The following is a 15,195-nucleotide window of genomic DNA, read 5'->3' as shown; positions in this document are numbered from 1 at the left end:
CTTGTTTAACCACGCCGGTCTCCTAGATCCCTTACTTGACTTCCTACTTATTGGGACGCTCCGATCCTGAGCTTGGAAGAAGCGGTCCTTGAATGCTAACCAACTATCTTGAGCCCCTTTACCGCCTAGTACACTTTCCCATGAGACCTCCCTTAGCAGTTGACTGAAGAGGCCAAAGTTGGCCCTTCGGAAATCCAGAACTGTGGCTTTGCTAGGTATTCTATTCCTCCCACACAGGATCCTAAACTCCACCATCTCATGGTCACTGCAGCCAAGGCTGCCATTGACCGTCACCACTTCGACCAAACCCTCCTTGTTGGCGAGTACTAAATCTAGCAGCGCTGCTCCCCTAGTTGGTACGTCCACCATTTGCATTAAGAAATTATCATCAATGCACTCGAGGAACCTCCTAGACTGTGAATGACTGGCTGTGTGAGTCTTCCAGCAAATATCGGGGTAATTAAAGTCCCCCACGACGACTAAGGCATGTAGTCGCGAGGCTACTTCCAGTTGCCTGTAGAAAGCCTCATCAACTCCTTCGTCCTGATCAGGAGGTCTGTAATAGACCCCCACAACTGTATCACCCGTGCCAGTCAGCCCCTTGATTCGTACCCACAGACATTCCACTTGCTCCTCATCCGACCCCGGACAGAACTCAATACATTCTAGTTGCTCTCTCACGTAAAGAGCCACTCCACCACCTCGCTTTGCTGACCTATCTTTCCTAAAAAGGACATAGCCATCCATGACCACATTCCAGTCATGTGAACTGTCCCACCATGTCTCTGTAATCGCCACTAGATCATAACCTTTAGCCCGCACACAGACTTCTAACTCCTCCTGTTTATTCCCAATGCTGCGTGCATTGGTGTACAGACATTTCAGGGAGCCAGTCCTAGTACCCTTTTTCCCCTGCGGGACAGGGTCTAAAAAGCTATCCTTTCCCACAAGTGAAACAAGAGATTGATAGTCCTCCTTAGCCCGCCATCCTTCAATCCCTAGCATGTTCCTCTTAGCCCAACACTTGATGCTTAGGGATGAAGGGCGAGCATTGTCCCGCCCCATTGGGTGCTTCAGGGAAAAGGGACCCTCCGCAGTGTCCCAGAGATGAGCATCATCCTGCCTCCTAGGGTGCTGCAGGACACAGGACCCTATGGGGTGCCCCATAGCTGTGCTGTGCCAGCGCATGGGGTGATGGCAAGCAAGTGGGGCTCCTCAAATCCCACCTCCCCATTGGTGTGACCGTGGCTGGGAGCAGCAGCATCTCCCTATGGAATACCAGGAACCCTGGAGCCTGGAGCCACTCACCCACAGCTGTCCCAGGAGCCTTGCACCAGCCAGGCCGAAGCCAGCAGGATGATGACACGGAGCAAAGCCATCGCTGCCACCACCGCTAAGAGTGACACCAAGGAGGTGACACCAAGGAGCTGCAAGCAAGGAGCTGCAAGCACCACTGCACCCAAAGCGCAACTGCCCCGGGGATACGGGTGCTGGATGCAGGTCCCTTGGAGCTGGGGCTGATGTCATAGAGAGGCAGGTTCCATGGGGGGAGCTCCATGGGGAGGGGGGTGGGTCAGGGGTGTCGATGGGGGCTTCCATGGGGAGATGGGGGGGTTCTGATGCGCTTGGGGTGCTCTGAATCCCTATGGGATGCTCTGGAGCTCTGTATTATGCTGTGGTTGTGTGATGCTGTGAATCTCTGCGGGGTGCTCTGCTTGGTGGGATGCTCTGGAGCCCTGTGGGATGCTCTGGAGCCCTGTGGGATGCTCTGGAGCCCTCTGGCATGCTCTGCTTGTGGGATGCTCTGAATCCTTGTGGGATGCTCTGATTCCTTATGCGATGCTCTGCCTGTGGGATGCTGTGAATCCCTGTGGGATGCTCTGCTTGTGGGATGCTCTGAATCCCTATGGGGATTTAAGGTCCCTTCCACCCCACACCACGCTGTCTGACTGTAAAGTACGATTTGCATTTGGCTGCAGAAGAGCTCTCAGCACTGCCCAGGCCCAGGAGCAGGTGCAGACATTTGTGCAGAACATCCTGTCTCTGCTGCTGGCCTTGCCAGAGGCCACTGGAGACCGCTGAGGGCAGGTCAGGCCTGGAGAGCAGCCAGGATCAAGGGCAGCAGCGCCACCTCCTCTGAAGGAAGCCCAAGGGCTGAGGCTCTGCCGTCTCTCCTTTGCCCTGCACCACCCTTGGCTTTCAGCCCGACAGCAGAGCCCTTCTGCAGCCGCCTCTCAGCTCTTGTTGTTCGCTGGCAGCTTCCAAAGGCACTTGTGCCTCTGCCGGAGCCAGAGCAATGGCCCAGCCCGTGCTGCGGTGTGTGGGGCGCTCTGATGGCACCATCAAGGGAGTGCAGGGCTCGGCAGCGCTGGCAGGAGCAGAGCTGTGGGGCCTGACCCTGCTCCCGGGGCAGACGTGGGTGAGCTCCAGCACTTGGGGTTTTTGGGGAGGAACCTTGAGCAGTTAACCCCTAGGGTTAACTCCGGTTAGAGGTAACCCTAACCTTAACCCTAACCCTAACCCTAACCCTAGTTAACTCCGGTTAGGGTTAACCTAACCCTAAACTTAAGTCTAACGCTAAGCCAGACCCTAACCCTAACCCTAACCCTAAGCCTGTGATTAAACCCGCAACTAGGGTTAATTCTGATTAGGGTTAATGCTAACACTAATCCTAACCCTAACCCTGGGGTTAACTCCGCCCCCAGGCTTAACTCTGGTGAAGGTTAACCCTAACCCTAACCCTAACCCTAACTCTAACCCTAACCCTAACCCTAGTTAACTCCGGTTAGGGTTAACCTAACCCTAAACTTAAGTCTAACGCTAAGCCAGACCCTAACCCTAACCCTAACCCTAAGCCTGTGATTAAACCCGCAACTAGGGTTAATTCTGATTAGGGTTAATGCTAACACTAATCCTAACCCTAACCCTGGGGTTAACTCCGCCCCCAGGCTTAACTCTGGTGAAGGTTAACCCTAACCCTAACCCTAACCCTAACTCTAACCCTAACCCTAACCCTAGTTAACTCCGGTTAGGGTTAACCTAACCCTAAACTTAAGTCTAACGCTAAGCCAGACCCTAACCCTAACCCTAACCCTAAGCCTGTGATTAAACCCGCAACTAGGGTTAATTCTGATTAGGGTTAATGCTAACACTAATCCTAACCCTAACCCTGGGGTTAACTCCGCCCCCAGGCTTAACTCTGGTGAAGGTTAACCCTAACCCTAACCCTAAACCCTAACCCTAATCCTAACCCTAAACCTGATCCTAACTGCAACTCTAACCCTAACCCTAAGACTCAACCTGGTCTTAACTCCACCCCTAGGGTTAACTCCGGTTACAGTTAACCCTAACCCTAACCCTAACCCTAACCCTATCCCTAACCCTAACACGTAACCCTAAACCTAACCCTATCCCTAAACCTAAGACCTAACCCTAAACCTAACCCTGTACCTAACCGTGACCCTGACCCTAACCCTAAAGCTAACCGTAATTCTAAACCTAACCCTAACCGTGATCCTAAGCCGTATAATATTCCTGGACCACGACCTGCCGTATCCAACACTTGTGGGTCTCGGCATTGGCCCAAGCCACGTCCATGATTCTGACCATCATGAAGCAATCCGTGGTGAAGCTGGGAGGGAGTGGAAGAGCAGGGATTGGAGCCATAGGACAAGGGCTGATGGGTTCCGAGAGGGAATTGCAGGCTGGAGATAAGGAAGGGATTCCCTAAGAGGGTGCTGGGGCACTGGGATGGCATGGATGGAGAAGGTTTGGATGCTCCATCCCTGGCAGTGCTGCAGGCCAGCTTGGAGCAAGCTGCTCTATGGAAGGCATCCCTGCCCATGGCAAGGGGTTGGAAGTGGATGATCTCAAGCTCCTTCCCAACCCACCCCACTCCATGATCCATAACCATTGCATTGCATTCCATTCCATTTTAATCTATTCTAATCCATTCTATGGAGAAGAGGGATGGGAAGGAGCCACATTCCGGCTGCTTCCCAAAGGAAAGCAGTGTGCCTTAGGCTCAAGGGCTGTCAAGCTGGAAGCAGCCTTCTCCTGAGCGCTCTTCCCAGTGCATCCAGGATGGGGAAGGGGACGGGCTGGGAGCTGCTCCTGGCCTATTCCCTATGGCTGCAATCCCTTCTCCCCCTTACTTTTGCCCGACGAAGCAGTGAGTGGCTGTGAGGACCCATTGAGGGGTGATCATAGAATCACAGAATCATAGAATAGTTAGGGTTGGAAAGGACCTTAAGATCATCTAGTTCCAACCCCCCTGCCACGGACAGGGACACCTCTCACTAAACCATCCCACACAAGGCTTCATCCAACCTGGCCTTGAACACCGCCAGGGATGGAGCACTCGGAACCTCCCTGGGCAACCGATTCCAGCGTCTCCCCACCCTAACAGGAAAGAATTTCCTCCTTATATCCAATTTAAACTTCCCCTGTTTAAGTTTTAACCCATTACCCCTTGTCCTGTCACTACAGTCCCTGACAAAGAGTCCCTCCCCAGCATCCCTGTAGGCCCCCTTCAGGTACTGGAAGGCTGCTCTGAGGTCTCCACGCAGCCTTCTCTTCTCCAGGCTGAAAAGCCCCAACTTCCTCAGCCTGTCTTCATACGGGATGAGGGACCCCCCGCAGATGTGCGAGAATGCGGTGGCTGTGGGGAACTGGATGCTGAGCACCCGCGGCCAGGCGCCCTGGTGCGCATCCGTGCCTCCGACGATGCGCGACATCCCGTAAGAATCAGCCATGGGACGGGTACCGCAGGTCCCTCTTGAAGCAGAAGCCCAACACTTGATGCTTAGGGATGAAGGGCGAGCATTGTCCCGCCCCATTGGGTGCTGCAGGGAAAAGGGACCCTCCGCAGTGTCCCAGAGATGAGCATCATCCTGCCTCCTAGGGTGCTGCAGGACACAGGACCCTATGGGGTGCCCCATAGCTGTGCTGTGCCAGCGCATGGGGTGATGGCAAGCAAGTGGGGCTCCTCAAATCCCACCTCCCCATTGGTGTGACCGTGGCTGGGAGCAGCAGCATCTCCCTATGGAATACCAGGAACCCTGGAGCCTGGAGCCACTCACCCACAGCTGTCCCAGGAGCCTTGCACCAGGCAGGCCGAAGCCAGCAGGATGATGACACGGAGCAAAGCCATCGCTGCCACCACCGCTAAGAGTGACACCAAGGAGGTGACACCAAGGAGCTGCAAGCAAGGAGCTGCAAGCACCACTGCACCCAAAGCGCAACTGCCCCGGGGATACGGGTGCTGGATGCAGGTCCCTTGGAGCTGGGGCTGATGTCATAGAGAGGCAGGTTCCATGGGGGGAGCTCCATGGGGAGGGGGGTGGGTCAGGGGTGTCGATGGGGGCTTCCATGGGGAGATGGGGGGGTTCTGATGCGCTTGGGGTGCTCTGAATCCCTATGGGATGCTCTGGAGCTCTGTATTATGCTGTGGTTGTGTGATGCTGTGAATCTCTGCGGGGTGCTCTGCTTGGTGGGATGCTCTGGAGCCCTGTGGGATGCTCTGGAGCCCTGTGGGATGCTCTGGAGCCCTCTGGCATGCTCTGCTTGTGGGATGCTCTGAATCCTTGTGGGATGCTCTGATTCCTTATGCGATGCTCTGCCTGTGGGATGCTGTGAATCCCTGTGGGATGCTCTGCTTGTGGGATGCTCTGAATCCCTATGGGGATTTAAGGTCCCTTCCACCCCACACCACGCTGTCTGACTGTAAAGTACGATTTGCATTTGGCTGCAGAAGAGCTCTCAGCACTGCCCAGGCCCAGGAGCAGGTGCAGACATTTGTGCAGAACATCCTGTCTCTGCTGCTGGCCTTGCCAGAGGCCACTGGAGACCGCTGAGGGCAGGTCAGGCCTGGAGAGCAGCCAGGATCAAGGGCAGCAGCGCCACCTCCTCTGAAGGAAGCCCAAGGGCTGAGGCTCTGCCGTCTCTCCTTTGCCCTGCACCACCCTTGGCTTTCAGCCCGACAGCAGAGCCCTTCTGCAGCCGCCTCTCAGCTCTTGTTGTTCGCTGGCAGCTTCCAAAGGCACTTGTGCCTCTGCCGGAGCCAGAGCAATGGCCCAGCCCGTGCTGCGGTGTGTGGGGCGCTCTGATGGCACCATCAAGGGAGTGCAGGGCTCGGCAGCGCTGGCAGGAGCAGAGCTGTGGGGCCTGACCCTGCTCCCGGGGCAGACGTGGGTGAGCTCCAGCACTTGGGGTTTTTGGGGAGGAACCTTGAGCAGTTAACCCCTAGGGTTAACTCCGGTTAGAGGTAACCCTAACCTTAACCCTAACCCTAACCCTAACCCTAGTTAACTCCGGTTAGGGTTAACCTAACCCTAAACTTAAGTCTAACGCTAAGCCAGACCCTAACCCTAAACCTAAGCCTGTGATTAAACCCGCAACTAGGGTTAATTCTGATTAGGGTTAATGCTAACACTAATCCTAACCCTAACCCTGGGGTTAACTCCGCCCCCAGGCTTAACTCTGGTGAAGGTTAACCCTAACCCTAACCCTAACCCTAACCCTAACTCTAACCCTAACCCTAACCCTAGTTAACTCCGGTTAGGGTTAACCTAACCCTAAACTTAAGTCTAACGCTAAGCCAGACCCTAACCCTAACCCTAACCCTAAGCCTGTGATTAAACCCGCAACTAGGGTTAATTCTGATTAGGGTTAATGCTAACACTAATCCTAACCCTAACCCTGGGGTTAACTCCGCCCCCAGGCTTAACTCTGGTGAAGGTTAACCCTAACCCTAACCCTAAACCCTAACCCTAATCCTAACCCTAAACCTGATCCTAACTGCAACTCTAACCCTAACCCTAAGACTCAACCTGGTCTTAACTCCACCCCTAGGGTTAACTCCGGTTACAGTTAACCCTAACCCTAACCCTAACCCTAACCCTATCCCTAACCCTAACACGTAACCCTAAACCTAACCCTATCCCTAAACCTAAGACCTAACCCTAAACCTAACCCTGTACCTAACCGTGACCCTGACCCTAACCCTAAAGCTAACCGTAATTCTAAACCTAACCCTAACCGTGATCCTAAGCCGTATAATATTCCTGGACCACGACCTGCCGTATCCAACACTTGTGGGTCTCGGCATTGGCCCAAGCCACGTCCATGATTCTGACCATCATGAAGCAATCCGTGGTGAAGCTGGGAGGGAGTGGAAGAGCAGGGATTGGAGCCATAGGACAAGGGCTGATGGGTTCCGAGAGGGAATTGCAGGCTGGAGATAAGGAAGGGATTCCCTAAGAGGGTGCTGGGGCACTGGGATGGCATGGATGGAGAAGGTTTGGATGCTCCATCCCTGGCAGTGCTGCAGGCCAGCTTGGAGCAAGCTGCTCTATGGAAGGCATCCCTGCCCATGGCAAGGGGTTGGAAGTGGATGATCTCAAGCTCCTTCCCAACCCACCCCACTCCATGATCCATAACCATTGCATTGCATTCCATTCCATTTTAATCTATTCTAATCCATTCTATGGAGAAGAGGGATGGGAAGGAGCCACATTCCGGCTGCTTCCCAAAGGAAAGCAGTGTGCCTTAGGCTCAAGGGCTGTCAAGCTGGAAGCAGCCTTCTCCTGAGCGCTCTTCCCAGTGCATCCAGGATGGGGAAGGGGACGGGCTGGGAGCTGCTCCTGGCCTATTCCCTATGGCTGCAATCCCTTCTCCCCCTTACTTTTGCCCGACGAAGCAGTGAGTGGCTGTGAGGACCCATTGAGGGGTGATCATAGAATCACAGAATCATAGAATAGTTAGGGTTGGAAAGGACCTTAAGATCATCTAGTTCCAACCCCCCTGCCACGGACAGGGACACCTCTCACTAAACCATCCCACACAAGGCTTCATCCAACCTGGCCTTGAACACCGCCAGGGATGGAGCACTCGGAACCTCCCTGGGCAACCGATTCCAGCGTCTCCCCACCCTAACAGGAAAGAATTTCCTCCTTATATCCAATTTAAACTTCCCCTGTTTAAGTTTTAACCCATTACCCCTTGTCCTGTCACTACAGTCCCTGACAAAGAGTCCCTCCCCAGCATCCCTGTAGGCCCCCTTCAGGTACTGGAAGGCTGCTATGAGGTCTCCACGCAGCCTTCTCTTCTCCAGGCTGAAAAGCCCCAACTTCCTCAGCCTGTCTTCATACGGGATGAGGGACCCCCCGCAGATGTGCGAGAATGCGGTGGCTGTGGGGAACTGGATGCTGAGCACCCGCGGCCAGGCGCCCTGGTGCGCATCCGTGCCTCCGACGATGCGCGACATCCCGTAAGAATCAGCCATGGGACGGGTACCGCAGGTCCCTCTTGAAGCAGAAGCCCAACACTTGATGCTTAGGGATGAAGGGCGAGCATTGTCCCGCCCCATTGGGTGCTGCAGGGAAAAGGGACCCTCCGCAGTGTCCCAGAGATGAGCATCATCCTGCCTCCTAGGGTGCTGCAGGACACAGGACCCTATGGGGTGCCCCATAGCTGTGCTGTGCCAGCGCATGGGGTGATGGCAAGCAAGTGGGGCTCCTCAAATCCCACCTCCCCATTGGTGTGACCGTGGCTGGGAGCAGCAGCATCTCCCTATGGAATACCAGGAACCCTGGAGCCTGGAGCCACTCACCCACAGCTGTCCCAGGAGCCTTGCACCAGCCAGGCCGAAGCCAGCAGGATGATGACACGGAGCAAAGCCATCGCTGCCACCACCGCTAAGAGTGACACCAAGGAGGTGACACCAAGGAGCTGCAAGCAAGGAGCTGCAAGCACCACTGCACCCAAAGCGCAACTGCCCCGGGGATACGGGTGCTGGATGCAGGTCCCTTGGAGCTGGGGCTGATGTCATAGAGAGGCAGGTTCCATGGGGGGAGCTCCATGGGGAGGGGGGTGGGTCAGGGGTGTCGATGGGGGCTTCCATGGGGAGATGGGGGGGTTCTGATGCGCTTGGGGTGCTCTGAATCCCTATGGGATGCTCTGGAGCTCTGTATTATGCTGTGGTTGTGTGATGCTGTGAATCTCTGCGGGGTGCTCTGCTTGGTGGGATGCTCTGGAGCCCTGTGGGATGCTCTGGAGCCCTGTGGGATGCTCTGGAGCCCTCTGGCATGCTCTGCTTGTGGGATGCTCTGAATCCTTGTGGGATGCTCTGATTCCTTATGCGATGCTCTGCCTGTGGGATGCTGTGAATCCCTGTGGGATGCTCTGCTTGTGGGATGCTCTGAATCCCTATGGGGATTTAAGGTCCCTTCCACCCCACACCACGCTGTCTGACTGTAAAGTACGATTTGCATTTGGCTGCAGAAGAGCTCTCAGCACTGCCCAGGCCCAGGAGCAGGTGCAGACATTTGTGCAGAACATCCTGTCTCTGCTGCTGGCCTTGCCAGAGGCCACTGGAGACCGCTGAGGGCAGGTCAGGCCTGGAGAACAGCCAGGATCAAGGGCAGCAGCGCCACCTCCTCTGAAGGAAGCCCAAGGGCTGAGGCTCTGCCGTCTCTCCTTTGCCCTGCACCACCCTTGGCTTTCAGCCCGACAGCAGAGCCCTTCTGCAGCCGCCTCTCAGCTCTTGTTGTTCGCTGGCAGCTTCCAAAGGCACTTGTGCCTCTGCCGGAGCCAGAGCAATGGCCCAGCCCGTGCTGCGGTGTGTGGGGCGCTCTGATGGCACCATCAAGGGAGTGCAGGGCTCGGCAGCGCTGGCAGGAGCAGAGCTGTGGGGCCTGACCCTGCTCCCGGGGCAGACGTGGGTGAGCTCCAGCACTTGGGGTTTTTGGGGAGGAACCTTGAGCAGTTAACCCCTAGGGTTAACTCCGGTTAGAGGTAACCCTAACCTTAACCCTAACCCTAACCCTAACCCTAGTTAACTCCGGTTAGGGTTAACCTAACCCTAAACTTAAGTCTAACGCTAAGCCACACCCTAACCCTAACCCTAAGCCTGTGATTAAACCCGCAACTAGGGTTAATTCTGATTAGGGTTAATGCTAACACTAATCCTAACCCTAACCCTGGGGTTAACTCCGCCCCCAGGCTTAACTCTGGTGAAGGTTAACCCTAACCCTAACCCTAACCCTAACCCTAACTCTAACCCTAACCCTAACCCTAGTTAACTCCGGTTAGGGTTAACCTAACCCTAAACTTAAGTCTAACGCTAAGCCAGACCCTAACCCTAACCCTAACCCTAAGCCTGTGATTAAACCCGCAACTAGGGTTAATTCTGATTAGGGTTAATGCTAACACTAATCCTAACCCTAACCCTGGGGTTAACTCCGCCCCCAGGCTTAACTCTGGTGAAGGTTAACCCTAACCCTAACCCTAAACCCTAACCCTAATCCTAACCCTAAACCTGATCCTAACTGCAACTCTAACCCTAACCCTAAGACTCAACCTGGTCTTAACTCCACCCCTAGGGTTAACTCCGGTTACAGTTAACCCTAACCCTAACCCTAACCCTAACCCTATCCCTAACCCTAACACGTAACCCTAAACCTAACCCTATCCCTAAACCTAAGACCTAACCCTAAACCTAACCCTGTACCTAACCGTGACCCTGACCCTAACCCTAAAGCTAACCGTAATTCTAAACCTAACCCTAACCGTGATCCTAAGCCGTATAATATTCCTGGACCACGACCTGCCGTATCCAACACTTGTGGGTCTCGGCATTGGCCCAAGCCACGTCCATGATTCTGACCATCATGAAGCAATCCGTGGTGAAGCTGGGAGGGAGTGGAAGAGCAGGGATTGGAGCCATAGGACAAGGGCTGATGGGTTCCGAGAGGGAATTGCAGGCTGGAGATAAGGAAGGGATTCCCTAAGAGGGTGCTGGGGCACTGGGATGGCATGGATGGAGAAGGTTTGGATGCTCCATCCCTGGCAGTGCTGCAGGCCAGCTTGGAGCAAGCTGCTCTATGGAAGGCATCCCTGCCCATGGCAAGGGGTTGGAAGTGGATGATCTCAAGCTCCTTCCCAACCCACCCCACTCCATGATCCATAACCATTGCATTGCATTCCATTCCATTTTAATCTATTCTAATCCATTCTATGGAGAAGAGGGATGGGAAGGAGCCACATTCCGGCTGCTTCCCAAAGGAAAGCAGTGTGCCTTAGGCTCAAGGGCTGTCAAGCTGGAAGCAGCCTTCTCCTGAGCGCTCTTCCCAGTGCATCCAGGATGGGGAAGGGGACGGGCTGGGAGCTGCTCCTGGCCTATTCCCTATGGCTGCAATCCCTTCTCCCCCTTACTTTTGCCCGACGAAGCAGTGAGTGGCTGTGAGGACCCATTGAGGGGTGATCATAGAATCACAGAATCATAGAATAGTTAGGGTTGGAAAGGACCTTAAGATCATCTAGTTCCAACCCCCCTGCCACGGACAGGGACACCTCTCACTAAACCATCCCACACAAGGCTTCATCCAACCTGGCCTTGAACACCGCCAGGGATGGAGCACTCGGAACCTCCCTGGGCAACCGATTCCAGCGTCTCCCCACCCTAACAGGAAAGAATTTCCTCCTTATATCCAATTTAAACTTCCCCTGTTTAAGTTTTAACCCATTACCCCTTGTCCTGTCACTACAGTCCCTGACAAAGAGTCCCTCCCCAGCATCCCTGTAGGCCCCCTTCAGGTACTGGAAGGCTGCTATGAGGTCTCCACGCAGCCTTCTCTTCTCCAGGCTGAAAAGCCCCAACTTCCTCAGCCTGTCTTCATACGGGATGAGGGACCCCCCGCAGATGTGCGAGAATGCGGTGGCTGTGGGGAACTGGATGCTGAGCACCCGCGGCCAGGCGCCCTGGTGCGCATCCGTGCCTCCGACGATGCGCGACATCCCGTAAGAATCAGCCATGGGACGGGTACCGCAGGTCCCTCTTGAAGCAGAAGCCCAACACTTGATGCTTAGGGATGAAGGGCGAGCATTGTCCCGCCCCATTGGGTGCTGCAGGGAAAAGGGACCCTCCGCAGTGTCCCAGAGATGAGCATCATCCTGCCTCCTAGGGTGCTGCAGGACACAGGACCCTATGGGGTGCCCCATAGCTGTGCTGTGCCAGCGCATGGGGTGATGGCAAGCAAGTGGGGCTCCTCAAATCCCACCTCCCCATTGGTGTGACCGTGGCTGGGAGCAGCAGCATCTCCCTATGGAATACCAGGAACCCTGGAGCCTGGAGCCACTCACCCACAGCTGTCCCAGGAGCCTTGCACCAGCCAGGCCGAAGCCAGCAGGATGATGACACGGAGCAAAGCCATCGCTGCCACCACCGCTAAGAGTGACACCAAGGAGGTGACACCAAGGAGCTGCAAGCAAGGAGCTGCAAGCACCACTGCACCCAAAGCGCAACTGCCCCGGGGATACGGGTGCTGGATGCAGGTCCCTTGGAGCTGGGGCTGATGTCATAGAGAGGCAGGTTCCATGGGGGGAGCTCCATGGGGAGGGGGGTGGGTCAGGGGTGTCGATGGGGGCTTCCATGGGGAGATGGGGGGGTTCTGATGCGCTTGGGGTGCTCTGAATCCCTATGGGATGCTCTGGAGCTCTGTATTATGCTGTGGTTGTGTGATGCTGTGAATCTCTGCGGGGTGCTCTGCTTGGTGGGATGCTCTGGAGCCCTGTGGGATGCTCTGGAGCCCTGTGGGATGCTCTGGAGCCCTCTGGCATGCTCTGCTTGTGGGATGCTCTGAATCCTTGTGGGATGCTCTGATTCCTTATGCGATGCTCTGCCTGTGGGATGCTGTGAATCCCTGTGGGATGCTCTGCTTGTGGGATGCTCTGAATCCCTATGGGGATTTAAGGTCCCTTCCACCCCACACCACGCTGTCTGACTGTAAAGTACGATTTGCATTTGGCTGCAGAAGAGCTCTCAGCACTGCCCAGGCCCAGGAGCAGGTGCAGACATTTGTGCAGAACATCCTGTCTCTGCTGCTGGCCTTGCCAGAGGCCACTGGAGACCGCTGAGGGCAGGTCAGGCCTGGAGAGCAGCCAGGATCAAGGGCAGCAGCGCCACCTCCTCTGAAGGAAGCCCAAGGGCTGAGGCTCTGCCGTCTCTCCTTTGCCCTGCACCACCCTTGGCTTTCAGCCCGACAGCAGAGCCCTTCTGCAGCCGCCTCTCAGCTCTTGTTGTTCGCTGGCAGCTTCCAAAGGCACTTGTGCCTCTGCCGGAGCCAGAGCAATGGCCCAGCCCGTGCTGCGGTGTGTGGGGCGCTCTGATGGCACCATCAAGGGAGTGCAGGGCTCGGCAGCGCTGGCAGGAGCAGAGCTGTGGGGCCTGACCCTGCTCCCGGGGCAGACGTGGGTGAGCTCCAGCACTTGGGGTTTTTGGGGAGGAACCTTGAGCAGTTAACCCCTAGGGTTAACTCCGGTTAGAGGTAACCCTAACCTTAACCCTAACCCTAACCCTAACCCTAACCCTAGTTAACTCCGGTTAGGGTTAACCTAACCCTAAACTTAAGTCTAACGCTAAGCCAGACCCTAACCCTAACCCTAAGCCTGTGATTAAACCCGCAACTAGGGTTAATTCTGATTAGGGTTAATGCTAACACTAATCCTAACCCTAACCCTGGGGTTAACTCCGCCCCCAGGCTTAACTCTGGTGAAGGTTAACCCTAACCCTAACCCTAACCCTAACTCTAACCCTAACCCTAACCCTAGTTAACTCCGGTTAGGGTTAACCTAACCCTAAACTTAAGTCTAACGCTAAGCCAGACCCTAACCCTAACCCTAACCCTAAGCCTGTGATTAAACCCGCAACTAGGGTTAATTCTGATTAGGGTTAATGCTAACACTAATCCTAACCCTAACCCTGGGGTTAACTCCGCCCCCAGGCTTAACTCTGGTGAAGGTTAACCCTAACCCTAACCCTAAACCCTAACCCTAATCCTAACCCTAAACCTGATCCTAACTGCAACTCTAACCCTAACCCTAAGACTCAACCTGGTCTTAACTCCACCCCTAGGGTTAACTCCGGTTACAGTTAACCCTAACCCTAACCCTAACCCTATCCCTAACCCTAACACGTAACCCTAAACCTAACCCTATCCCTAAACCTAAGACCTAACCCTAAACCTAACCCTGTACCTAACCGTGACCCTGACCCTAACCCTAAAGCTAACCGTAATTCTAAACCTAACCCTAACCGTGATCCTAAGCCGTATAATATTCCTGGACCACGACCTGCCGTATCCAACACTTGTGGGTCTCGGCATTGGCCCAAGCCACGTCCATGATTCTGACCATCATGAAGCAATCCGTGGTGAAGCTGGGAGGGAGTGGAAGAGCAGGGATTGGAGCCATAGGACAAGGGCTGATGGGTTCCGAGAGGGAATTGCAGGCTGGAGATAAGGAAGGGATTCCCTAAGAGGGTGCTGGGGCACTGGGATGGCATGGATGGAGAAGGTTTGGATGCTCCATCCCTGGCAGTGCTGCAGGCCAGCTTGGAGCAAGCTGCTCTATGGAAGGCATCCCTGCCCATGGCAAGGGGTTGGAAGTGGATGATCTCAAGCTCCTTCCCAACCCACCCCACTCCATGATCCATAACCATTGCATTGCATTCCATTCCATTTTAATCTATTCTAATCCATTCTATGGAGAAGAGGGATGGGAAGGAGCCACATTCCGGCTGCTTCCCAAAGGAAAGCAGTGTGCCTTAGGCTCAAGGGCTGTCAAGCTGGAAGCAGCCTTCTCCTGAGCGCTCTTCCCAGTGCATCCAGGATGGGGAAGGGGACGGGCTGGGAGCTGCTCCTGGCCTATTCCCTATGGCTGCAATCCCTTCTCCCCCTTACTTTTGCCCGACGAAGCAGTGAGTGGCTGTGAGGACCCATTGAGGGGTGATCATAGAATCACAGAATCATAGAATAGTTAGGGTTGGAAAGGACCTTAAGATCATCTAGTTCCAACCCCCCTGCCACGGACAGGGACACCTCTCACTAAACCATCCCACACAAGGCTTCATCCAACCTGGCCTTGAACACCGCCAGGGATGGAGCACTCGGAACCTCCCTGGGCAACCGATTCCAGCGTCTCCCCACCCTAACAGGAAAGAATTTCCTCCTTATATCCAATTTAAACTTCCCCTGTTTAAGTTTTAACCCATTACCCCTTGTCCTGTCACTACAGTCCCTGACAAAGAGTCCCTCCCCAGCATCCCTGTAGGCCCCCTTCAGGTACTGGAAGGCTGCTCTGAGGTCTCCACGCAGCCTTCTCTTCTCCAGGCTGAAAAGCCCCAACTTCCTCAGCCTG

This window comes from Lathamus discolor, unplaced genomic scaffold (genome assembly GCF_037157495.1).
Source record: "Lathamus discolor isolate bLatDis1 unplaced genomic scaffold, bLatDis1.hap1 Scaffold_73, whole genome shotgun sequence".
In the NCBI taxonomy this organism is placed as follows: Eukaryota; Metazoa; Chordata; class Aves; order Psittaciformes; family Psittacidae; genus Lathamus; species Lathamus discolor.
This window is presented reverse-complemented; position numbering follows the sequence as displayed.